Here is a 26518-nt window from a genome sequence, read left to right as displayed (position 1 = left end):
GAAACGCCGTGCTTCCCTGGCCGTGCAATCCTGGCTTCCAGAGGCATCCGATCAGGTCTGACGAGGCGGCAGGCGAACTCTGTGGATGCAAGGGGGAACGATGAGTGCAAACAAGAGACGGGGACGAGAGAGGAACTCAGACACTGGGGTAAAGAGTACGAGCAGTGAGGCTGGACTGTGGGTTTCTGCCGGCGTCAAAATTCACGAGGGAAGCGGGTAGGATTCCACTTCCGGAAAGGGCTTTTCACAATAATTTACTAGCGAGAGTGCGTTTGTGTAGCCATGCAGCGGTGTGCTCAATATTTTAAGTGTACAGTGCTAATGTACAAACAAAAAATGATGGTAATTTTTATTGCTTTGGACTTTAGAAGACGTTATTAATGTGGTTGTTTCCTTGACCTGCAGTATTTGGAAAAACACCCTAAGGACGACGAATACAATGAAGAATGTTACTTCTGAACATTTAAATGTATGATTACTATTATTGTATTAACTAGCCCAATGATGGCATGAAACAATTACATTTAGAAATATTTTTTTTACAATGAAGAATGTTACTTCTGAACATTTAAATGTAGGATTACTACTATTGTATTAACTAGCTCAATGATGACATGAAACAATTACATTTAGAAATATTTTTTTTAGAGTACGAGCAGTGAGGCTGGACTGTGGGTTTCTGCCGGCGTCAAAATTCACGAGGGAAGCGGGTAGGATTCCACTTCCGGAAAGGGCTTTTCACAATAATTTACTAGCGAGAGTGCGTTTGTATAGCCATGCAGCGGTGTGCTAAATATTTTAATCGTACAGTGCTAATGTACAAACAAAAAATTATGGTAATTTTTATTGCTTTGGACTTTAGAAGACGTTATTAATGTGGTTGTTTCCTTGACCTGCAGTATTTGGAAAAACACCCTCAGGACGACGAATACAATGAAGAATGTTACTTCTGAACATTTAAATGTAGGATTACTACTATTGTATTAACTAGCTCAATGATGACATGAAACAATTACATTTAGAAATATTTTTTTTAATTATTTTTTCATTCCGTATGGCATATCAGATGGTGGCACTGTGGCAGCTATCGTTCCATTTTATGCATTTTTGTTGTCGTTACGATACTCTTCCTGCATTACATCAATTTTATTTTATATATTACCATGTATGACACTGCACTGTTTTTCTTGACATGAATCAACAGAGTCTTGAGGATTCTGTTATTGAATACAAATGGTCATATTAATACTAATTTTAATATTTTAAGATCAGCAATCAATTACTATACTTTTTTTTTAATCCAGTACTTATACAAAGTGGTTAGTGCATTGACCTCACAGTGCAGAGGTAGCGGGTTCAATTCCAGCTCCAGCCTCCCTGTGTGGAGTCTGCATGTTCTCCGGGTATTCCGATTTCCTCCCACAATTCAAAAACATGCATGGCAGGCTGATTGAACACTCTAAATTGTCCCTAGGTGTTGGTGCGAGCATGGATGGTTGTTTGTCTCTGTGTGCTCTGCTATTGGCTGGCAACCAGTTCAGGGTGTCCCCCGCCCAAAGACAGCTGGGATAGGCTCCAGCACCCCCGTGCCCCTTGTGAGGATAAGCAGATTGGAAAATGGATGGATGTAGTTATATTGCCTGACGACTGATTCGTTTCATATTCCATCATTTATTTTGAAGGCAGTACAGTTTTGCTTCCGGTTTTGATCTCTTGACTGATGGTGAGCCCGGCGGACCAGCGAATGGACAAATTGCAGCACGTCCCCAAGTGTCGGGATGGTGTACTACAATTTTTCATGACAAATTGTCCTGGAGTGGAGGACGACTGTCAACAAGCCCCACTTTCCCCCTCAACACACCCGCACAAGATGGCACATCGTTTGACACTTGAAAGAGCAGCGAGAATATTACTCAACCACATTTTAAAACAGTTCCTTGAACAGCAAGCCTGTGACATACTTTCATCAAAAATATCGATCTATATTTGTGCAGCATATCTCTTGCCATGATGAAATAAACTCGTTTTAGCAGCAGATCTGTCTTCCGTTGTGGAGGGTGGGGGAGTAGAAAGACAGCACAAGGCTTGGTTTAATTCCTGACTTGATGGTGGCCAGGCACACAATTCCCGCCTATATTTCCCTCCAATCTAAATGTCAATTCTCCCCAATATGACCCCTTGACTATCACACTGAAAATTACAGGGTCCTTCCCGAAGTGCGCTCCTCTTCATAACAGTTGGCACAGTTAAATGTATTTTTCTTTTTAGAGATAAAGCCAAAGCAAAGCGGCTCTGGTGATCTTATCGACTGTATTCACAACAGGAGGAATATATCCAAACTGATGAGGATAACGACGCCCCCGTTGCAGCAAGTACAGAAGAGAGGGAATTCAAGTCAGGATGCGTCACCGACTGTTGACAGATTTTTAAACGTGATGAATTATTTTGCTTGAGAGTTGCCGCCAGATTGGTTCAAACATCTTGTAAAAAAAAATGATTTAACTTTCCTTCATCTCAGAGACACTCATTGAAACATTTAAGGGCTGTGAAGAATTGTGTAAATATAACAGGATGTGCCTTGAATTCAGAAGCAGAAAACAAATAAAGGGGATTGTTTTTGTTAGCGTGAAGGTCAAACAAGATTGGTGCTGTGGTTGGAGCATTCCCACATAATGAGCATTTGGTCAATGGAATAGCCACTTAAGTGACTAGCAGTAAATAAAAAAAAAAAAAAAAATGTTTTGAAGTTTCAAGCAAAATTGGTCCAAATCTCAGGTCCAGCCTTCCTGTGTGGAGTTTGAAATTTAAGACTGGAAACTGTCCATGAGTGTAAATGTTTGTTTGCAATATACACTATGTATCCATACATGAGTGTAAATGTTTGTTTGCAATATACACTATGGACATGCCCAGTACATTATTTATATGCTGCTGCAGGCTGAAAAGAAAGGAAAAAAAGAACACAGGTATAAAGGTCAACTGATTAAGCTTGAAAATAGCATTCGCCCACTGGCCGAGCCAGTCAGGCTACAGTAAAGTGTGGGGGGTAAAGTTTGCACATGACCACACTCAGCAGTCCTGACTGGGTGAGTCCTGCTTATTCGGTATTTCACAGAGCAAGATTCAGATGAATCGGCAGTCACTCTCAGTTGACGAACGTCGCTGCAGAAATTGCTATTGATTGCAAACTGACTCCAAACAGCTCGCGGGCGAGGACGGACCGGCAAAATAGGGGAGAGTGCCCATCAATGTGAAATAATGAATCGGTGATGAGAAATTGTAATCCTGCCAAATAATCCCAATTCTTCATGTAGTTTTAAGCAACCTGTAAACGCCACACAGAAATTCTGGAGCGGAGATTTGAACTCTCCGGACTATTGGGTACATTCCAACGGGCTGCCCAATAACATCAAAACATCCTTCCTATTTTCACAGGGGCAAAGTGCCAAAAGAGATCTCACTTGAAGTGGTCCTGAGTAGTAAAGATGGTCCAGCACTACCACCGTGTGGCGGAGCGCACACATTACATTTCTTCACACTCAAAGCAATGGAGCTTTGTCCGAGTGGCTTCCTCTCCTCTCACGGCACACGACTCGGCTGTATCGTTTCCGGTGAAACACCTCAGTTAAACACCTTATCTCCATCGACAATTGCGAAGTCTCCACCCGAATCAGTCCCGAGACTGACCTATGAGGGGTAGCATGGGACCGAGGGACGTACTATTCGCCCACTGGCCGAGCCAGTCACGCTACAGTTAAGTGTGGGGGTAAAGTTTGCACATGACCACACTCAGCAGTCCTGACTGGGTGAGTCCTGCTAATTCGGTATTTCACAGAGCAAGATTCAGATGAATCGGCAGTCACTCTCAGTTGACGAACGTCGCTGCAGAAATTGCTATTGATTGCAAACTGACTCCAAACAGCTCGCGGGCGAAGGACGGACCGGCAAAATAGGGGAGAGTGCCCATCAATGTGAAATAATGAATTGGTGATGAGAAATTGTAATCCTGCCAAATAATCCCAATTCTTCATGTAGTTTTAAGCAACCTGTAAACGCCACACAGAAATTCTGGAGCGGAGATTTGAACTCTCCGGACTATTGGGTACATTCCAACGTGCTGCCCAATAACATCAAAACATCCTTCCTATTTTCACAGGGGCAAAGTGCCAAAAGAGATCTCACTTGAAGTGGTCCTGAGTAGTAAAGATGGTCCAGCACTACCACCGTGTGGCAAAACGCACACATTACATTTCTTCACACTCAAAACCAATGGAGCTTTGTTCGAGTGGCTTCCTCTCCTCTCACGGCACACGACTCGGCTGTATCGTTTCCGGTGAAACACCTCAGTTAAACACCTTATCTCCATCGACAATTGCGAAGTCTCCACCCGAATCAGTCCCGAGACTGACCTATGAGGGGTAGCATGGGACCGAGGGACGTACTAGACCAGGCCACCGCTGCGTGTGACAAAGGACAACCAACGTCTTCCGTTTCTCCTGCCGAAGATTAACCAATGAGTGGAGACAGTGGCTTTATATGTCCTCATTTTAATAATATACTCATTAACATAACAAAAAAAGCCCTCTCAAATATCCCCCCCGAGCCAGCATCATGCAAATGAGGTCCGTCTCTTGCATCGACCCCTTTTAAACACTAGATGGCAGTATAATATTGAGTTTTACAGGTTGTTGCAGGTTTGTGCTTTGAAAGCACCTTTTTTTATAGCAGATACACAAGAACCTGTTTAGCTTTTAATAGTAATTAACAAACGCCGCTCTGTCAAAGACAAGCAGCAGCTTTACCTGCTGTTAAATAGCGAATTTATGACCTTTCTGACATCAATGGCCTGCGAGGACTTGCGATGACTCCAGCAGGTGTCTCATTAGCATCCATCCCTTCGACATCCTTCCCACCATAGACCGATTTGTCTGCAATTGCATACATGATTTACACATGATGAGAATGAAACGTGAGATGGGGTACTGGAAACGATGGAAAGCGAAGAAGTGGTGGCCAGGAGATAAAATTAATAAAGTGCCATTAAAAAAACAAAACAAAAGGGTGGATGTTTGCATGTGCTCAAAGCTTCCGACTTTAAAGGTTGCAGTTTCGAGCAGCCCGCTATATTTTTTAATCAGTTTTTTAACCTTTGTGAAGTAGGTCTTCCCACTCCTGAGTGCCACAGCAGCTACTGAATGAACAATTATGAAGTGTTCTTCACAAGCCGTTTTTAAAATACATTCAGCGCAGATATTCTTCCTTCCACGCAAAGAGGTGAAGAGCCCTCTGGAATTTCAATAAAGAGCTCGATTCCAAAGATGATAAAATGTGATTTTAAGAGGCCTCCATTTGCAGCACAGTTGACATCAGCGTGCCCTGTTATTGCTACGTGCTTAATGGTTCGTGTTTGCTGCTGTGAGGCGAAACGGCCTCCATCTGCAGACTTGTCTGACATTTCGACTCGATGCGGAGAGAACATAAAGCAACGCCACAATGCAGCTCATTGGCAGCGGCAAAGTAACAGCTCACCCATCTGATTGATTTGTAAAAACACAGATTTACAAAATCAACGGCTGTCCTCGGATTAAATAATCCAGGTGTTTTTTTTTTTTGTTTTTTTTTACTTTAACCCTTTTAGAGACAGCAATTACTACAGTGGACAGCCTATCACGCTACCAGGTTACAGGTTATCATTACTGCTGCATGAAAGGGTTCAATAGAAAAAGGAGGTGAATTTGATGAAAATATTGACTTGATGAAAAGTTGTTTACCGACAACCAGAGGCTGGCGCATACGTAGAAATCAAGCTCGATCGATGGAAGGTTGTACGTGCCAGGAGAAAAAGAGTCAGGGGGCATTCGTGCCAAAAAAGTAAAAGACCACCAGATGAACCCTTTCATGCACCCTGTAACCTGATAACATCATAAACTGTCCACTTTAGCAACCGCTGTCGCTCAAATGGTTAAAGGATTTATGAGCATTCTTTGAGTTTGGTTTACTTTTTTTTTTTTTTAAAGCACACACAAACATACTGAATGCGACCTACTGTTTTGTTATAGTGATTCACTTTTTTTTTTTTTTTTGAAGCACACGCAAACATACTGAATGCACCTACTGTTTTTTTCTGGTGATTCACCTCTTTTCACTCTTGCATGACACTTGAGAATGACTGGTAACAGAAATGCTCCCTCCAAAACTGACTTTTGTTCGTATCATCGTCTGTTTTGTAGCGATTCAATAATTATGTGTGTTGGCAAAGCACAGAAAAAAAGTCGCCAGAGTTCAAAGGCTTCAAAAGAACTTCAATATCGAGAGTGTGGAGGAATTAAAGGGAGAAGGAAGATAAAGAGAGGTCAGTTTTTAACCTCTCTTATCAACACTTTTTTTTTTTTAAATCCTTAATAGTTTCTCGCCCTAATTTGCAGTCTGAGCTATGCCGACAAGAAACTCAACTTTGAGGTTCGCTGTGGGGTTTGTAAACATCATACCAGCGACTCTGATCAATCACTGGTGTTAATTGGGTGGTCTCCAATCCAAGTATGAACCAAGCCCAATTCACTTACAACAACTGCGCGTTTTTCCCAACGGTGCCACAAGCACGGTTGTAGCATTGTGTACAAGAACAAGTTATTTGGGGTTTGAGAACACGCATTAGCAAAATCTTTCACTTTTCTGACCTGTGATTGATCCTTGCGCCGCCACAAACGGAAACAGACAGCTTTCATAAACACATGTAATCACAAAATCGGTGAGCCAACGGCAAACACGGACGTTACAAAAACTAACATTGCTCTTCTTCGCAAGGCGGGCACGGAAGGAATTCTCTCACAGCTTATCACCTCAACCATAAAAGCGTCGCGGAAAAAGAACTGCCGGGAGGCAACAGAGGGAGAATCGGCGGTCGCATCGACCGCTGACGGCCCGTGTTTCATTGCTAACGCCTTCTGCGCCGGTGGTGTGAGAAGCTTGCAGGTAGCGGTGGCCATTCGTTGATGACCGACGAGTACCACTACCGGTGACACAAACTCCCCATCTGGCTGCCAGTTGAATGAGAAAAGAAGAAGAGCGCAGATGAGTCACCCAGAGCTGTTAGCATTAAAAAAAAAAAAAAAAAAAAAAAGGAAAGGGGGTGTCTTTGGCAGGATTTACACTGCAGGTCCAAGAGCCAAATTCAAATGGCAGAATGGCGTTAAGAATCCATGTCGGATTGCAGGGGCGCGGTGAGATGCCAGTGGGGTACATGTGACCGCGTGAACATGTTTTTGTGTTTTTGCCTTACATGACTAAAAAGTAATTGCACATCCACCACAGTAGGTGGCAGTGGCGCTCTCATTTAATTTTTGCTTGAATTTCAGGCATTTTGATGCACTTCACATCGGTTCGAGTTATTCTTTGTTGTAAGTTGATCTATCATACCTTTTTTTTTCCGATCATGTTAATAAGGATACAATGTGTCCAAACAAATGATCCTATTTATAGTCGCGGCGGAGAGTTGAGTGAGGGGCACAAAATGTTTTCCTCTTCTTAAGGGTGCGCTAACAGAACCGAAGTGACAAGCACCGTCAAAGTTGAGATTTCAGGGTCACCGGGGACGTACGGCGAGTTTAGCGCCAAACACGTCCGACCCCTGCGACGAAACTAATGACCAATCTGACACGGCTCATCACTGTACGAGTGCGTGTATGTGCTGTGAGCATATGCGGAAGTCAGCGAAGGATGAAGCAGTAAAGACGTCGAGGGCGACTGTCAGAGCGCCAGCTCCGCTTGGCAAGGGCGTCTCCTCCCTTCCCACTAAGAAAAGGGAGCGCTCGATAAAGCCTGACAGCGGCCCCCGAGTCTAAATCCAGCCACGTACTCGAGCCCCGCAAGATAAATTTGCTTGATAATGCGAGCATTTTGGGCGAGTGCGAAGCAGAGGAGAGAAAACTTTCAACAGGGACAGGGTCTTAATTTAGCTAAAACACACCAACTCACGCTCTACCATGCTAATGTAATCTTTTGGCTTATTTTTTTTGCAGCCAACTCGACATCAAGCCCACTGAAAAATGACGGAGATGCTCTGAGCAGAGAAATCACTGCTCAGACACGACAATAAAAATGGAGGCATTGAATTTGTACTGTATTAGCCGACTGAATGAATTATTCCCGTTTGGTTCATTCTCGACTGCTGCAGCCAATTACTCAACATTCCACTTCTACCGAGCCTTCCGCCCTGTTGTCGCCTCTGATGCAATCAGTTCTGTATGGGCGGTCATTTTTATACATATTTCACGCTTCCCATCAGCTTACGGCAGTGAATATGAAATAGTGGTTTTATTACAACCCATATACGACGACGGGGCTTTCACATTCCGATAGCCTTGCTGCAGCAGTGGCGGCGATGATAAAATAACACAAATCGAAGTGAATGACAGCATTGTCACGGGGACTTTAGTGATGTGAAAAAAATAAAACATGTTAAAAAAGTTTTTTAAAAAAAGTAAAGGGTGATTTGAGAAGAGCTGAGGCTAGCCTGAAAAACTGTTGCCTAGCTACTGGCCCTTGTTCTACACTTGACATGCTGTTTAATCAGCAGCGCTAAGCAGCCAGTTGGAGCCTGCGGGATGACATTAAATGTGCACGTCTGTTTCGGAGCTGATGGGACGAATGACAAATTACAAGGGCAGCTATAACAGTTGAGGCAAAAAAATATATATATTATTATATATTATTAAAATGAATGGGAGCTGGAGTTCGTCCCCCACTTTAGTCCACATGAGACCCAAAGCCTCAGTGAGCGACTTCTATTGCTCCCTTTTCCTGCCAATGTTTTAACTTTCAATCAAAAGCACACTATGAATTATATGTATTTTTCTTATCATTATTATTAGTAGTAGTAGTACGCCCACGTTTATCTTGGATAACTCGCCTGATGCACTTCCGTGTGAAGAAGGGACCAAAATCATGAACACTGACACACGACCGGGGGTAGAAGGCGGGCTCCAAGCGGCCCTGTGCTCGCTCCCACAACTGCGCACAGGCCCCTTTCTCCCGGCACGTCTATGAAAATACCAAAAGAAAAAACACCTACTACTGTATGCGCAGTTCGACTCTGCTTTGCCCTACGTTTACTTTGGGCGTGAAAATAGGACCCGCAGGGTCACTGTGGAAAAAGTTTGAAACCTTTGGTCGTTTTAATAAAACCTGTTTTCCTCTCACCCCGGCCTTCTTCTCCGCTCAATTAACTCCACTTGATTTTCCTTGCAATCAACCATCAGTGTTGAGCCACTAACATTTAAATTCCTCGACTACATGACCACCGATCTGTGCAAACGTTTCGTTCCTTGTGTTCGCGCGCGATGACTTCCTGCTCACCGGCAGCGCCGCGTCTTTGACAAAAGGACAAAGGATGTTCACTTTGAAGGCCGGGGAACAAGCGTGGAGGCCGCAGCGGGATGCTTGCCACATTACCAGCGCATGAGCAAGACAGGGTTGGTATTTACTGTGAGCCGCACATCTCGTTAGTCATATCAGTGCCCAGCAGGCTAATTTCTGCAATTTCAGCTCATGCTACTTTGAGTCAATGCTTTGCACTGTGACACAGAGTCACACAGAGAGCCAGCGGGAAGAAATCTGCCCATATTAATAGCCAGTCTCGAATTACATGTAGGATGGATTGCAGGCTTGTTAAAAGTCTGTAGATGAAAGCTGAAGATCTCCTCCCCCCGTAAATAAGTTCTCTCCTGCATAGGAAGACTAACTTCCATCTCGCCCCACTGGCCGCGGGATTTAACGCTGGGTGCCTTCTTCCATTTGGCTTTACTAAAGTTTCTAAAAGCTGCGGCCTCCAACATTCATTCTCTGTCTCGACGTATCGGATCACCTTTTCAGGCTGTCTCACTTCATCCTAGATTGTCACTCCTCGGCCACACTCCTTTTCCTTGTGCATCACTCTGCCGTTTTTCGCACCTAATCCTTCCACTCATCCCCCTTGAGCTCAGTCCGGTGCTGCCTCGAAAGCCCTCCAATGCAGACAATCAACACCGGCGACAACAAAGGCTGCTTTCGGTGCTATCCAATTCTTCCTTTCTTGGTTGTTTGGCACGTAGGGTGTAGAGGGGGACAGATTTAATTTACGTTTTATGAACACTTCCTGCTGGCTGAAATGAAAGAACGGGTGACGGCGCTCAATTTTCTGCTTGTGCTTTATTATCTTTCTGCAGGCGGTGCGTCCCCGCAGCAGGGTTTTGGTCATCGTCTCTCTGCTAAATAATTCCAACATACCCCGGGTCGGAAGCAAAGAGGGATGAGATGAATCACACGCGGTTCAATCGCTCAGCTGGATTTTAAATGAGTGTCTTTACAAGTGCGTTGCGTGGTCAGGCTTCCATTAAAATGTTCGGCGGACCAAATAACGTGGGCTGACGATTTCCTTTGCCCTCCAACTAATTAGAAGTCGAAGTTGAAAGGGGTGTGAGGACACAGTATGAGTCACCCAGATGAGAGCGGCGGTCCCGGGCAAAACTGTCATCATTCCGTTTCATTAGCGGTGAATGTGTCCAAATTCTGCACAGAGGCATGTCGTTTCCCACCCCGGCCCTCCTCTGGAAAATGAGCACATCAGAAAGGGCTTGCTGCGGAGTAAACAACAGAGCATCTGTGTTCTTGGAGATGCAAATGCGCAGCCAGGAGGGCTGTGTTCCAAACTCTAACCATTCCCCTGAAAGGCGAAACAAACTGAAGGGGGATGCATTTGGATGGATGATTCAGCTGAAAATTGGCTGAATGCAAGCATCAACTGCGGCTTTGTCACTAATCGGCGACCTTGTGCTATCGCTGATATCAGATGAATGGTCGCGTCGCAGCTTTTACGACTTTTTGTTTGCCCTGTCATGCAAATGAGATACAGCTTGCCTTATTGAGACACAAAAATGGCTCCGCATCTGTTTACCACCTTCAAAATCTTACAAATGTCGATGAAAACTCAAATCATGACATTTTATCCTCCGTTTACAACCGCGTTTCGTTCCTTGTTCGGACGTAACCAGAAATTTTACTCCGGTTGGAAAATTCTATTTTTCACCACAAGAGTGAAGACGTAGAAGAAAACCCGGAAGTTTTGTCGGCATAGCCTCGTTTTTGTTGAAAATGACTGATTTCATGCATTCCTCTGTCATCCTGTTTTTTATGCCTACATACGGCAGTAGGTTCATGTTTTCATGTACATCTTTGGGCAAGATTATTGAGATAAATATCGGGAGATGATAAATTTGCAAAATCTTTCAAAATAGGTCCTACCTGAGGCCTTAATCTTCGCACTTTGGCTGCGGCTGCATTACGACGTCCCATCGCCAAACAGCAAAGTGGTGCAGGTGAGCAACGTACGAAAGCCCTTTGGAAAACGGCTCATCCAGTTTCCTTCATCATCACGCTACTTATCATCATAATTGAGCACATCATCCTTTTCCTCATCAAAGCTCCCCCCCCCCATGATAACGAGCCCATTTGCCAGCACGTTCAGCATCATTACTCATGCTATAACATTAGTATGATTACTGTGTCACGACACGCTTCCTCACTGGCATCAATCTATGTGCCATTAATACCACAACTGTCCTCATCGTTATTGCCATGGAGTCATCGAAATGTCTGCTGCAGTGTGCTGTTTTGAAATAGTGTGAGTGGGGGAGTGGAGGGGGGGGCGCACGTCATATACGGAGGATCTTTTGTATTCATGGAGAACGTTTTTGGTGCTTGCGAAGGCTTTATATACAGCGCACGAAAAATAAAGGCTTACAAATAGTCATCGCAGTGTAAGTCCGGGTGGAATGAGCCAATTAGTAAGCGAACCTATTCAGAAGGTTTTAGCAGGTGGCTGCTCCAGATCATTTCCTCCTCATCCTTTCCACCTCATTCCCGACCGGTCGCACGAGGCAGGATCTGCAACCCGCAGAACTTTCTCAAACAGTGCAGCTTCTCCGGTATGACACGTGCATCCGTGTTGTCACCAAGGTTCTTTTGGCCATGACAGCGTTCCGCTCTCAGAAAGCGGCATCCGCATGCAAAAACGGAGGGAGAAACAAACAGCGATGACTCATTTTTGTTTGGCCGTGTGCGGTCGATACTCTTCTGAGAATCTATTTGCTCTGTCGTACACCACACACGTGCCCCCTTTCAGTTCCCGCTCGGACTTTGCCCCGCTTTGTAGTCCTCACGCTCCTCTCATCAGAATTGTCATTATTGTCCTTGGTTTTGTGATAGTCCTGACAGGTACAGATAAAGCGAATTTCAACGTGAGAGGAGGAAGAGGAAATGTCAGCGTCAACAGCCGCAGGCAAAAAAAAAAGAGAACAAAACAAACATGGGTGACGGCGAGTTGCACTGCTATTCATGAGAGAGCTGAGAAACAAAGCAGTACCATGAAATCGATCGCTTCCTAAATCACCACAAAGACATCCGCAAGGGGCACCTGGCAGCTTTCCAGCTCATGGATGGACCCCCTCAACACACGCGCACAAACATACACACACACACACACACATTCCTTGTGGATAAACACACCCACATTCAAAACAACAATGCAAACCTTTGGCTCCCTTTCATGCTAACACATCCAGTAATCATCATTCCCGTCACACCCGCATACTGACAACTTTTCCTTGCTGTCATCCACACACAATTGAAAACACACACACACACACACACACACACACACACACACACACACACGCACACACCTTGACAATCCCTCAGACTCGCTCGCTAAATAAACAACTTAAATATGCAACCCATCTATCTGTTCCTCTGTTGCACACCCGCAAACGTAGGCAGCAATACAATCCGTTTGCTTTCTTTACCCTTTGGCAGACGCAAACAAACACAAACCCTGAAGATTAAGACAGCGTGGTCAACGCAACGTGTGGAAGCCACACGTGGGCAGTCATATTTTTGGATTTTGAAAAACACACTTTTTTTTTTTTGTTTTTTTGTTTTTTGGGTTTTTTTTTGCAACTACTGCTTACACGTGGGCAGTCATATTTTTGGATTTTGAAAAACACACTTTTTTTTTGTTTTTTTTTGCAACTACTGCTATTTGCTGTAAGGTATAACATCTTGGCTCTATTAACATTAACGGTGTAGACCTGCGGTTGTTTGATCGCACTTATTTGTACGTGCCATTCCTTCACTCTCTTTACGCTGCCGGCTTCGCTGCCAACGCTGACTCAGCAATTCGCACCATGTGTCACTACGATGCTTGAGAAGACGCTTGCTCAGCTTATTTTGGGCCAAGTCCACCAAAGGGAAACACTTGATTCATCTACGCAGGGTCAACCTCAGACATTATCGCCACAAAAGGGGCGCGGGGGGAGGGAGCACTCCACCACAGAAGGGCCTTAGTTGTCCCTCCTAAGGGTCGTGCGGTGCCACTATGAGGCTGGTGGCATGATACCAAAGGGAAACACTTGATTCATCTACGCAGGGTCAACCTCAGACATTATCGCCACAAAAGGGGCGCGGGGGGAGGGAGCACTCCACCGCAGAAGGGCCTTAAGTTGTCCCTCCTAAGGGTCGTGCGGCGCCACTATTGAGGCTGGTGGCATGACATTCTGTCATCAATCATCATGGGTATGCGGTATCGGCTATGGGAGCAGGATCTTGATGCCTAATCAATAACCAGCAGGACATGACAGGATTCACGGTATTATTCTGCCGGAACAGGAAGCCCTGAGGAAAAAACAAGCCCTCAAAGGCAACCAATAGATTTGTGTCGGAAATCTTGGATGTTAGTTGACCGAAGTTTCCGTTTGGGTTTACGCACTACACACTGGAATGTATAAGTGTGTGCCGCGAGGACTCCAAGAGGAACATGAATTTATGAAGATACAGCCGTGGGGATTCGCAAGATGTCCTCATCTGCGCTCGCTAGCTCGTTCGCTCCGCCATTGTCTCCAGAGCTTTCCGGCCTGCTCCGCTGCGTTAACAGACAGCGCCGAGGCAGCAGGAGGATGTGACATCAAATAGAAGACGTGCAGTTCAGGTTTGGATTCCTGGGGAAACAGAGTTTCTGTTGAGTTTCACGAAAGTAGCTTCACCGCTGCACACAGTAACTTTAGGGCCGCACAACTAAGAAATGCGGCTAAGCTAGTAATGCAGCTCCTGCCGATGGCCATTTCTTGTTTTTTTTTTTTTGCTTGGAATCATTCTTCAAAAACTTGGGGGGTGGCGGGAGGAATGACATGAGTAAATTCCTACCCCGAAGGGCGTGAATGTACTGTGGCTAATTCACCTGCACAGATCGCTGCCAATGTATTATGCAAAATGCAGTTTTGCTTTACGACACATGTCCCCTGTGTATCACACAGCAAATCCCGCCCCCCCCCACACGCACACTCTTTTCCCTCAGGCTAGCCAGCCCCGAGTGGCCTGACATTAAAGCTGATCCAGCATGGCAGATATTGCTTCCTCCTCATATTGTCTGTGTTCAGGCCCGGCACGGTCCCGCTTCCTCGACCAGCACCCGCACTGTCCGGCATTTGACACTCCGACAGCCATGTTAAATTGATTCCCCGGGACTGCGGTTTATTTTCCCCGAGCTTTTCCAGCCCGATTGCACGAATGGCTCCGCTCGCTGGAAACCGAGGTCCACCAAAGCTAATAAGCCAATGCCTGTCACAGCACTTAGCAACAGTGAGTGACAGGATAACACTGGGTGCGTATTTGCCGACTTTTTTTTTTTCTCTGATGCTTCGCCTAATGCGGTGTATTGATCTTCACCGCTATGTGATAATTTGACTGCTCCAAAATAGCCCCGGGCTTTCATAAGCAAGTAGGGATTCCATATATTAAATAGTAAATAATGATTTTTCTTTCATTAAGTACAGGTGCTGTACATGTTTTATTTTTTTCCTTTAAGGAAGTGAACCATACATTTCGAACTGGAGAATTTCTATATTCATTTCTTTTTTTTTTTAAAGCATCTGCTGTTGATTGCAACATACTCTTTTATTTTCTCTAGCAGTGATGCTACACAAAACATATTTTTTTTTTTTTTTTTTTTTTGAAGGACGGTTACTCAAAGCGATAAACACGTTCCCGATGTCAAGATATTTTCATCAAGCAGAAGGTAGAAGTTGAAGAGTTACAGTGATATTCGGAGGAGTCATTTGCGCTCTGCAGGAAGGGAAGGGAACAGCTGGTGAAACATTTAGAAAGGTGGGTGACCGACACTTGAAAGGAGAGGAATGACGACCAGCCAAAGTGAGACAGAATATATGTGCATGAAAGAGATGGCTGGAGGGCTAAAACAACGACACGACAGGCTAAAGAGATAGTGAGGCCAGCCAAGATGTACGCATTAGAGACCGTGGCGCTGACGAATTGGTTCGATTCCGGCTCCGGCCTTCCTGCGTGGGTTTTCTCCGGGTATTCCGTTTTCCTCCCACATGCTAAAAACATGCATGGCAGGCTGATTGAACACTCTAAATTGTCCCTTGGTGTGGGTGTGAGCGCGGATGGTTTCTCGTCTATGTGTGCCCTGCGATTGGCTGGCAACCGGTTCAGGGTGTCCCCGGCCTACTGCCTAAACACAGCTGGAATAGGCTCCAGCAGGCCCCGCGAACCTTGTGAGGATAAAGCTGATCGGAAAATGGATGGATGGATTAATTTACAGCACTTTCTGCACACAACAGAGAAGTTTCACACTGCCTGGTTGAGCCTCGAGTTTGAAACTCACAGAAGTAGAGTGTCGAGAAGATGGGCCGTGACACAGCTGTTCCGCGCATTTCTTGTGGGAGTTAGCGCTATGTCATATTACAGCGCGACCTGCTTGAACCTGGAACGTGTGGCAGTTTGCATCACTGTTTACAGCGACACTGTGACAGATGGTTGTGTCTCCCCAGTGGGGACGACTTGAAGCGGAGGCTCTCAGCAGATGCACGTTCTAAATTTCCGTCCCGATACAGAGCAGCAATGAAACAGTCCATTGCTAATATGCTTTAAAAACATCAATGGGTAAAAAAAAAAAGTCGAAAAATCATTTGGATTGTGCGCAGGAGAAAAGGAGAAAGAAGAGCTTCTCCCGAATCTACTTTTTGCCTACTTTCCCATTAGCATTAGCATGCGAGCATGCCTGTTTCGATAGTTTGTGAATTTGTCGTCTTAGCTTCTGTACCACGGGACGACGTCTTTGTTGGTTACAAAAACGCATGTTAACCACCAGCGTTGATTTGAATTCACACAATCACTTTGTTACACTGTTTTGTGTGAAAAAACACAGTCACAAAGTACACTGCACCATCTCAGTGAATGTCAGGGTGCGGAATGAATGAGTGGAGGCTGCCCATAAAGAGCGAAAGCAACCCATTCACGCTCAAGTTAATCGACCCGCTGGTCATTCAGGCCCATGCTCATCGAGCTCAGACGTCTATTGGCACCACAACTGACCTCTTGACCGCAGCACCCCGACGTGCAAGAGGAAAAAAAAAAACCAAAAAAACAACGATATAATTCGAAATATGTCATGACTTTTCCGGCTTCATTCACCGAGAAATGAAAAAACATTGGGAAAACGCCCTGCTTCACAGAGCTAAGTGAAAAGAAAAATCCTGGAGCCGCACCAAAATGGAATGTGTTCGCCTCACCGCTCCACAGGCTTTAATGGAAATTGGCTCCGCTGTTTTATGCAAACAACCTAACTAACAGGGCAACAAAAGCTCCTTGGCGGAGGTAAAGATGTGTCAAGCTGATGTAATCAACATTTTCAAACATGGACAATTTTGGAGCGTTATTGCATTCTTTTGTTACATTCACAAACACAAACTAATATGAACAGCTTAACGAGTTCAACAACCAGTTTTCTTATTTTACGTGATCTGGTTGCCCGACGAGTGAACGTGCTGTATAAGCATTAACTCATATCTTGCGGTTCTTGTTGGCAAAAGTGTGGCTTTGATCTGGAATAGACGCTGCCGTCATAGAGCGCTGACGGAATTGTCATTCAAGCAGGAAACCTCCCATTTGTTTGCTCTTTTCGGTGACGAAGATGCGCATTGACATTTTGGTGTCATTTGGCTTGAACCCGAGTCCCGCGATCCCACCCTGGGGTGCAGCCACGAGCCGCGTCACCGCCAAAATCCTTCCGATCGATTGCGACTCGCGCTTTGTCAACACATGCCGGCTGCCGCCTGCGGCCTCGGTCTGCTGTTGCTTTAGCGCGCCTGCTGGGAGAAGGACTCTCAAGGGAGTCTTTCTGATAATGATGAAGTATGTTCACGATTTGCCTTATGAGCGCCCCGCGTTTGACTGAGGATCAATCGAAGGTGCTCTCCTCCTTTTGTCTCATCAAGGATGGGCTCCATCTCACTCATAAGAAGTTGACAAATCCAAGTCCGGCTGCCCAATTTGATTTCATAACAAGATCTATTTCCAAGCGCATCTCAAGTGAGTCATATCTGGTAAGGCCGCGCTTTACACATCAACAACCCAAACGCGCGGCTGTCCGAATTGCACCTCCTGTCAGCAACGAAGCAAAGGTAACAAGCATCAACACTGGCCCGAAGCTTGGTGTTGTCATGGAGAATTGCGTTCTCCAAATGCAACACGCATCCAAGCCACTTGCACTCACGGGAGTGTTTACAGTTCCTGCTGGTAACCTCTGACTTCAGGGTTTGGAATCTGTGATTTATTTATGCGCGAGCGCCCATGGCAACAGCCCATTTATCTTTCACTGTCCCCGCGCCGACTTCTTTCATCGGGAGGCAGTCTGTACATAATGCACCGTATGTGTCCCATGAAGCCTTCCATGAAAAGTCAGACGCATCACGGTGGACACGAGTGTTGCACTGACGAATGTCGTTATCGTGAGTTGGATGATTATTTCTCGATAGTCCGTCAATAACAGTAGCCAACGCGTGCACCAAACAGAGGAGAGGAGTTTTGGATGATAGAAACGATGCTAGCTTTAAATTTGAGCTGATTAGAACGCCGGGCATGATAAAATCTGGAGCTCGGGTAAATCAATGCCAAATATTATTGTGGGTCCCGTGGCTTGGAAATATCACAACGCCGCGTGAAGTGAGTGCAAGAAAACGATCGGGGGGAAAGGAAGCATCCCTGCTTGACAGAATTTAGCGGTTACTAATCCCACACACGACGGATCGTGTCAGGCAGCAGACTGCAAAACCTTTTGATGGGCAAAAAAAACAAACACGAAACGGAGCAAGCAAAAAATATGTTTTGATTTGTCGCACCAGTCATCTGGAAGTCATGCGGGCTGAATGAGATAATATAATTGGTTTGTCAGTTGGTTTTAGCACCTGCAGTTCAACAAACAACCTTCCATCCTGCCTTATATTCATGCCTGGTTGTTGTTTGTTGTACGTGGCATTCTAAATACTCTTGAACATGTAAGCGGCATACACCGGCTTGCTTTATGTTGCGCTAAATATTAGTATGTGTGCCACGACTGACATGTCGTAGGCTACATGAGATATTCTTTGACCGTGTCTTTATCAATATTTGAGAGTGCGTTGAATCGGATTGCCTAGCAACACCATCTTTTGAGGGGTTGATTCTTCCTCACCCCACCTGCCCTCTTTGCTACCTTTGTCATCTCGTTCTTTTCTTTTTTTTTTTTTTTTTTTTTAATAAACTTGCTTAGACTTCCATGACCTCCTCGAACTCACCAAAAATGGGATGACAGGCAATTAAGTGAGTTGTCGGCGGGATTGCTGACAGCATTCATAAGATGCGCAGGAATTCCTGTGGCAGCGCGACACCTCTTTGCACTTTTTTATTTCCCATTTTTAGACAGGGAGTCTTTTTTTTTTTTCTTTTTTTACCCCCTGCGGAAATATCGTATTGATGAACAGGAGTGAAATAAGCCAGGAATCAAAACTATTCAACAAGGGGTAACAGCAGAAGGGAAAGAGAGTGTTTGCTGAGGTATCGACAAAGTCAGCAGGGGGAATGTGAAAAATGAATCAAAACCAGACGAAGACGAGAGAGGTGAAGGGAGGAGCGGCAGAGAGCAAGGAAGCATGATCAAAAACCAGTGAGGTATTTTAAGTCAAATACTGCAAGGCAAACAAGCGAAGGGAGATCAACTCAGAACAAACGGAACGATGATGAGATCACCGCGAATGTGGACAACCTTGTTGAGTGGATGAATCCTTTCACGGACTCACATTGTCTTAACCTCGTTCTTGACTTAGCTCGTCTTAGCTTTCGATAGTAGAAGGTGGCACATTCACAGTATGTAACACTATGATCCCCCCCATCCCCCCCAAAAAAAATCTATAACGGGACCGGATATGAATATTGATGCGCTTGAGCATGGTGCACTTTACTGAGTGTAAAGATGATTTTTTTTTTTTGCCTCCAGGGATGGTGAGGAATATATTTTTGCATCATTGGTCTCATCATTTGATGATAACGACATGGTTGGCACCATGCTAGCCTAGAAATAGCATTTCCAGGGGCCAAACATGACAACAGCAAGCTTGATGAAGCATCGGAGTTTAATATAGAAAAAATCCACGTCCCAATTATTCAGTCCTCATGTCAAACCAACACAACGATTCATTACAATGACGCGGCTCCACCCGGAACCTCACAATTTCTCTCTCTGATCTGAGCCAGGCAGCACAACTTGAGCTACTTGTACCAGAAAGTCAGACAAAATTGGGTCTTCGATGAACCAAAAGGAGGCACATGAACAGAAACACCCTGTTACTAAATTTCTCATTTTGACGCTTTGTTGGACTCAATTCCTTCGCCGCCCCCCCTCCAAGAGTCAAAAATGGTACAGTCCTTCATCTTGTGCCATCCCGTGTGAGGCAGGAAGTGGCCTATACGCACGGATACACAAACAGGAATATTTCATGTCTCACACTTTTGTCTCCTGGGAGCCATTCTGGTGTTAATTGTATTCACGGCAGAGACCGAGTTCCAACTTTGCTTGTTACTTTAATGAGCAGGTGGGAAGAGGAACGGGTTTTTTTTTTTTTTTTTTAACCGCACTGTGCAAAAAGCGTGTGAATGTATTAATCACATAAAGTTCAAGAGCTCAATAAAACTTCAGGCCTCAGGAGGAGGTTTGATTCATTTCTCCTCCGTCTTTGCAGGTACTTGAAATGCGAGGTGCAAATCTCCTGTAAGTAACACTGTGCTTTCGGCTTCAGGACAACACAAAAAATAAAACGGCACCGACCGGTCGGAACTCTTATCGCCCTGCAATGGCGTTTCTATAATAATGCAAGATAACGAATCATAATGAAATAGCCTGACTGGCACATTGCCCCCACCTACCCCCCCAAAAAAACAAAACTGAGATAAACTGGAGTGCAGGCAACATCTTATTGACCCACATCCATGGTCAACATCACTAATGCTCTTCCGGTAAATGGAAGGAAATATCTGCAGCCAGGTTCCATAATCTTAATGAAAACCCGCTCAGGAAATTATATTAATGGAATAGCAACCGTCTCCGCTGCCTGTTAATTATTTTTGTTTTTCACGAGAATACCAGCAACATAAGGTTGAAGTGTTTCAAGAAGTCACTGCTCCTTGTTTTGCTTTTCCGTTCATTTTATGTCTCTGCTGAGGTTATTGTTGACATGTTGGATTTTGGTGCGTGGGTATGTGCTTGCTTACGCGTGTCGCTTCCTATCAGGATTTTTTTTTAATGCATTTAAGAAATACAAAACAAAGATGTAAAAAAAAATTTTTTTTCTTTAATAGTAGGGGGGGAAATGATACCTCTACAGTATAGTATATTTTTATTTAATGTTGACATGTTGGATTTTGGTGCGTGGGTATGTGCATGCTAACGCGTGTCACTTCCTATCAGGATTTTTTCTTTTTTTAATGCATTTCAGAAATACAAAACAAAGATGTAAAAAAAAAAATCTTTAATAGTAGGGCCTCCCCCTACTATTAAAGAAAGAAAGATATTGAAGAAATGATACCGCTACAGTATAGTATAATTTTATTTAATTATTTTCACTTCTAAATTAGATTAAATCTCTCTCTCTCTCGCTCGCTCTCTCTCAATGAAATTGATTGTAAATTCCAAACAAAGACATCAAACCGGTAACATTTCATGTTGGTTCAACATCCCAGACATTTCGTCACATTGTGCGTTTGCAAAATTGTCCAGAACTGCACTGTGATGGAAGAGGTTCAGAAACAGGCAGATATGTGGCAGCAAGTGGAAAGGGACGTTGGAGAAGCACATCTAGAATGATAGGGGGGGACGGGGGGTAAAAAATTACTGGGGAGCTCCAAAGACGGATGCGTGTAAGGAATGACAGGGATGCTCTTGAGAGATATAAAGTTGGGAGGACGGAGAGTGAGTGCACCAAATTGAAGGTTTCCATGTGCTGCTTGCGGGCGTATCGGGTGGGCGGCAAGCCAGCTGTACCGCGAGAAGCAATCCAATCAGCTGTAATGGAGTCAAAAGGTCATTGTTCACTCCTGCTAAACTGATAATGGCCAGCAGTCTCAGCATGAGCCATCCAGCCAAGGAAACACTCACGCTAACAAACGTCAGCAGATGTTTGCATTTAACTCTTTTGGGGACAGCGGTTACTACAGCGGACAGCATGAAAGGGTTAAACATACATCACAATGTTCATAAAAAAGGGGACATTTGGCTCTTTACGATCGAGCTGAAATGCACAATAAACTCGATGGGTGAACCGTGGGAGTGTGAATACTGTCGTTGTTTCTCTATATGAGCCTATGGTGGACCCCACCAGTCGCCCCAAAGTCCAAAGTCCAGCTTACCCGTGACAAGAATGAGTACAGGTGCTACCAAGAAAGGGTTCGCAATGAGCCCTTCAAGCTCTCGCACAAGTTATTCAACCAAATGGAGTCAAGGGTCTGCCCCACGATGACACGGCATCACAGTTCCGAGCTGCTCCATTTCAGGCAGGTCGCCTTTGAAACAAACGAAGCCAAAATGATGGACTCGTGATCGCTTTAATTAATGTAAGTAAGCCCAAGGAGCGCTTCACTATTAACCCTCATGACTGAGGGCAATGCCTTCATACAGATTCCCGGCGAGGCTTTCCTGCATGATCTGCAAATGCCCTGCACACTCAAGGATGTGCTTGTGACACTGTTAGCACGTGTGCTATTAAAGCCAAAAAAAAACCCGAAACTTAAGAGAGTGGTCGTGACATTTTAGTGGCAGGAGGAAACAAATGCTCTTACTGAAGGACGTGCCACTGCTGCAAAGTGGCACTTAGATTCACAAGCATTTTTAAGCACACGGTGACCGGAGCGATCGTTAGTCATGATCAAATGTTTTGTATTTGTCATGCATGTCTTTTTTTTTTTTTTTTTAATGCGGGGCTCAAACGCTCTATTGACAAAATGCAGCTCATGGGGGGGGGCATGCATGGAAATATGACCGCCCGCGGGCCAATTAGCTACGATCAGAGGGCAATGAGGAAAACTTTTAAAAGTATGCGCAAGAATCATTATAGGCTCCCTCAAGCCAAACTACGCTGTAAAAATAACTGCAGTCGATAGTCCCTGGGTTGGCGATAGTATCTGCTCTCGTTTGTGACAAATGATCAGTGAGGCGCAGCAGCAGCAACAACAACAACAACAACAAAAAAAAAAAAGACAGTGTTCAAACAGGAAGCCTGGAGGCATGAGCCAGTGGACCGGCTGCAGTCATCCACTTTGTGTCTGCAGGTCCAAAAGTCAGACGCGATGAAATAAATTAGATTGAAGGCACTGCTCTGTTCTTTTTTTTTTTTTTGGGGGGGGGGGGGACACCAGCTGACGAGTTGATTAATTTTCACAGTGCTGTTTTCTATTCAATGTATTTATTTTTAGCTTTATCTTCGTTGGCTTTGTTGTTGGTCCCCTTTCTCATCTTATATAGTGTGTGTAACACATCAAATATGTCTGCATAGGCTCTGCTAATTAAAAACGCATCGTGCTCATTCGTCCACGCAGTACAAGAGTGGAGAGGCCATCGTATGGAAGGACATGCCTGTGGCAGAGTTTCCCCAGATTGTATTCGATTCATCACCAAGCAGGAAAACTTCTTGCCAAATGGCTTTTTTTATCCCTGTCAGAAACGGTCTTCTGCTCTGTATTCGTTTGTGCGACGCAAGAGATGTCCTGAACGGACTGGAACTGGTCAACATTGTCGTGCCTTTAAGAAAACAAAACAAAACAAAACAAAACAAAACAGTATTAGCTTAAGTAGCAGCACTGAAGATGGCCATAGGCCCAGACCGAGGTCGTTGGGATAAAAATCGATAGGGTCTCAGCATCCATTACCAGCAACGGAGATGAAGAGTAGCGAGACGCAGACAGAAAGACAAAGAGGGGCACAGACAGCTCAACAAAGCAGCATTCGTCTGGCTGACGGCTGAAGCAGTGATGTAAGAGGCAACCACGCGCCCTAAAATGTTGATTGTAATGAGGCTAAACAAAATCTATTCAGTTGGCAAAGCTTTACTGGAAGTTCGTCATGATGTTCCGAAGGTGCTTTGACGGCTGTGATAAATCTTCACTTTACTTTGGTTGTGTGTGTTTTGTTTTTTGTTTTTTTTTTTTTTTTGCTGTGCCTTGATTTGTCACCTGTCAGATCTGTTTCATATTCTGCAATGATGAGCTTTGTTGGTGTGAATTTCGCAGAGGTGAGACGTACACGATTGGAGGTTTAATAGACAGATGGAGGCGAGTTTGTAACCTGAGAACATGACAAGCTGTCCACTGTAGTGGTGGTAAGTGCTGCCCTTGAAAGGGTCAAGTAAGCTTTGAAGGATTTCTTATCTCATTGTGACAAAGGGGTACAAGCGTGAATGTGAACCTAATCGAGGTTTTAAGAGTACTGACAAGAAAGCAAAAGCCTTGTGCGTCTGCAATGCCTTCATTGTCACTGTCACATATTTTAACGTCATTAGATACGGCGCTCGCTCTTTCATCTTCTCCCGCGTTTGTTCGCCGTCTTCCGCGTTTCTGCCATGTGACATCAGCAAAGCATCTCGACGCGTCTGCATCGTTTGGCACATCTTGGGGAGCAGCCTGAAAGAAGAACTGATATTTTGAGCTACATCTCGCCAAGCTGAGAGCAAGAAAAATCAGGAGGATAACTGAGCACCGCCCGCCTGGCAGGTACGGGTGAGTTTCATCAATCTCGCGGTTTTACTGGAGCGGACTAACAAGTCCTTGGTGGAGTTCTAAGTGAGGCCACGTTCCCCCCGAGAGGTCGAGAGCCACAAAAGGCGACCGGCATTGCAAAAAAGGTCAGCTCTCTTACAAGTTCCGTCGGCTTGACAACAACAGCTCAGGGCATACCGCGTGCGCTATGGTCACAATTTCACAGAGATCTCGTTTGGGTCACAGCCCCACTTAACAAACGCATCACGCCGCTCGAAAGGTTTTGAAACAATGACGCTAACTTTGCGAGCACTATTGGCAACAAAAATGTGCAAAGGCTTCTTTTCAGTTTTATGATTGCTTGTTTTTCACCCAATGACAGCTCTCTGGTTTTCATAACGGTTGCTGACAACTCGTATCTATGTCGTCTTCTTCACGGGGAAAAAAAAAAAAAAAGCAAATATGAAAGTGAGCGTAGACGGCACGATTTCTTTTTCGAATCACTCTCCTGTCTGTCACATCCTGTAAATGTGTGTTTGTTATAAATTGATCTTGCCTCCGTCGCGCTCTTCGTATCTTCCGAATCAGCATTCCGTCTTTGCTGTTGCCACTGATGGCGTCTGGCTGACATTTGTGGGAGCCGGGGGGGGGGAAAATTTCGTTCTGCCTCACAGGTAGGGAGCGGCTTTGTGGTGCTTATTATTTTGCTTTTCCTATCTCACGCTCCAAACCACTTTGCAAGCTTCCTTTTCAACAAACAGCCCTCGCTGAGCCCATTAGGTGGACAAATACAACTCCGGTAGTTCTTTGGAGAGAAACTCAACAAGGCACAACATCAACAAAGTCTCGTTGGAACGTTTCCATAGCAACAAAAACATCACACGGTGACATTTAAATCAAGGCCACCCTTCGCCTGCGCGTCCCTTCTCGGTTCATTTTAAGCACGGCAGTTATTTATCAGCCACGTAAAGCTTGTCAAGAAGGTCATTACTTGTCATTACGTTCCACTTCATTCTTTAATTGCCGGCCTGAACCTTTGCATACGCTCCACTGTGGGGAGGGGCGGCGTTTAAAACACACTGCGGGACTGTTTTCCAAACAAGAGCAGATTAAGACTGTGAAGAATTTAAATTGTTGTCATGCGAAATTCTCTTAAGCTTGCTTTTGGGGGGGGAAATAAATAAATAAAAGGCTTTTCTTATAATTACCTTCACAAATTAATTTTGTGTGTGTGTGTGTGTGTGTGTGTGTGTGTGTGTGTGTGTGTGTGTGTGTGTGTGTGTATTTGGACTCGCAAGTGTCAGGAATTCAGACAGAAAGAGAAAATAAAAAGACAGATGAAGCTGGAAAGTAATATGTGGGTTTTTTGTGACTAACAAACATCATTGGTGCAGAATTTGAGTACAAAATGGACACGTCGACGACCCGATGGCAGACCCCGTCAATGACGGCTGCCGTCAAGACCACCAGAACCAGAAATACAATCCCAAGTACAGTGGCAGACGACATGCAAACTAATTCAAGGAAATTTTGCACATCTTTTGCCAGTTGCAACGTGAACATCCACATCGGAAATTGACACTCCTCCAAAAAGAAACATCATTACCAGAAGTTGGAAGCACCTCGCCTCTCGTGGCGTAGCAGAAGTTGCTCAGGTAGTTCAGCTCCTCCGCGGTGGAACACGTCGACATACTCCAAAGGTTTGTTTTGCCTCGCAGCGCATTGTCAAGAGCGCGGCGGAGATGGCGTGAAAACGCCAGAAGAGGTTGAGGGAGGTCACAGGACTGCAAGAACCTCGCAGGGAAAAAAAAACGACTGCCAGACTCCTACAGATGACCCGCAGCCGGCGCCAGAGCCAAACCAGGATCCAACATTCACCACGCAGCGAGCGCCGACATTTCCCAGAGATTGAAAACAAGACTTTTTCAGATTTCTCTCTTGGCTCGCAATTCTTTGTGCGGATAAAAGCGGGTTCACACCGAGGACACTGTGGAGAGCATTGTGCCGCCTGCAACATTTTCCGGCATGGTTGGTTCGGATCCCCGGGAGATTGTCTGTCATCTAATCAGGACCGTACCAGGACATTGAAAGGAGAGCATAAAGGCACACCGGCCACTTTATGAGTTGTCTCGAAGAAACTTCAAAGTCGGCTCCGCCTGTGATCCAATTTTTCCTTTCTGAGTATGATTCAAAATCCAGTCCACGGCGTGCTAATGATTTGACTTCCCGCTTATAGTTTTCTGTTATTTTATCTTTCGAGCCAATTACGCCATCGTTAAAGATTTGGGGTTGTGTGATTTGAATACTGTTCAACTCTTGGTAAAACGGACCCTGACTGTAAATCACGTCGTGGGACGAAGAGATTCATTAAAGAGGGAAGACTAAACACTTGAAAACGGAGTGCCGGCCGGGG

The 26518-nt window shown here is 44.9% G+C and overlaps 1 long non-coding RNA gene across 1 annotated transcript; it reads right to left on the bottom strand.

The window, feature by feature from the left end:
- Nucleotides 1-18: 18 nt before the first annotated feature.
- On the bottom strand, nucleotides 19-26195 carry LOC109514669 (uncharacterized). Its single transcript, XR_002168029.1, has 3 exons — nucleotides 25712-26195; nucleotides 4829-4928; nucleotides 19-79 (listed from the first exon to the last, which is right to left on the bottom strand). It is a non-coding gene; the product is annotated as an uncharacterized LOC109514669 (long non-coding RNA).
- Between the last annotated feature and the right edge of the window lie 323 nt (nucleotides 26196-26518).

This window comes from Hippocampus comes, unplaced genomic scaffold, assembly GCF_001891065.2.
Source record: "Hippocampus comes isolate QL1 unplaced genomic scaffold, H_comes_QL1_v1.1 scaffold259, whole genome shotgun sequence".
Taxonomy (NCBI): domain Eukaryota; kingdom Metazoa; phylum Chordata; class Actinopteri; order Syngnathiformes; family Syngnathidae; genus Hippocampus; species Hippocampus comes.
The sequence above is the reverse complement of the archived record's forward strand: the minus strand, read 5'-3'. Positions and strand labels throughout refer to the sequence as shown.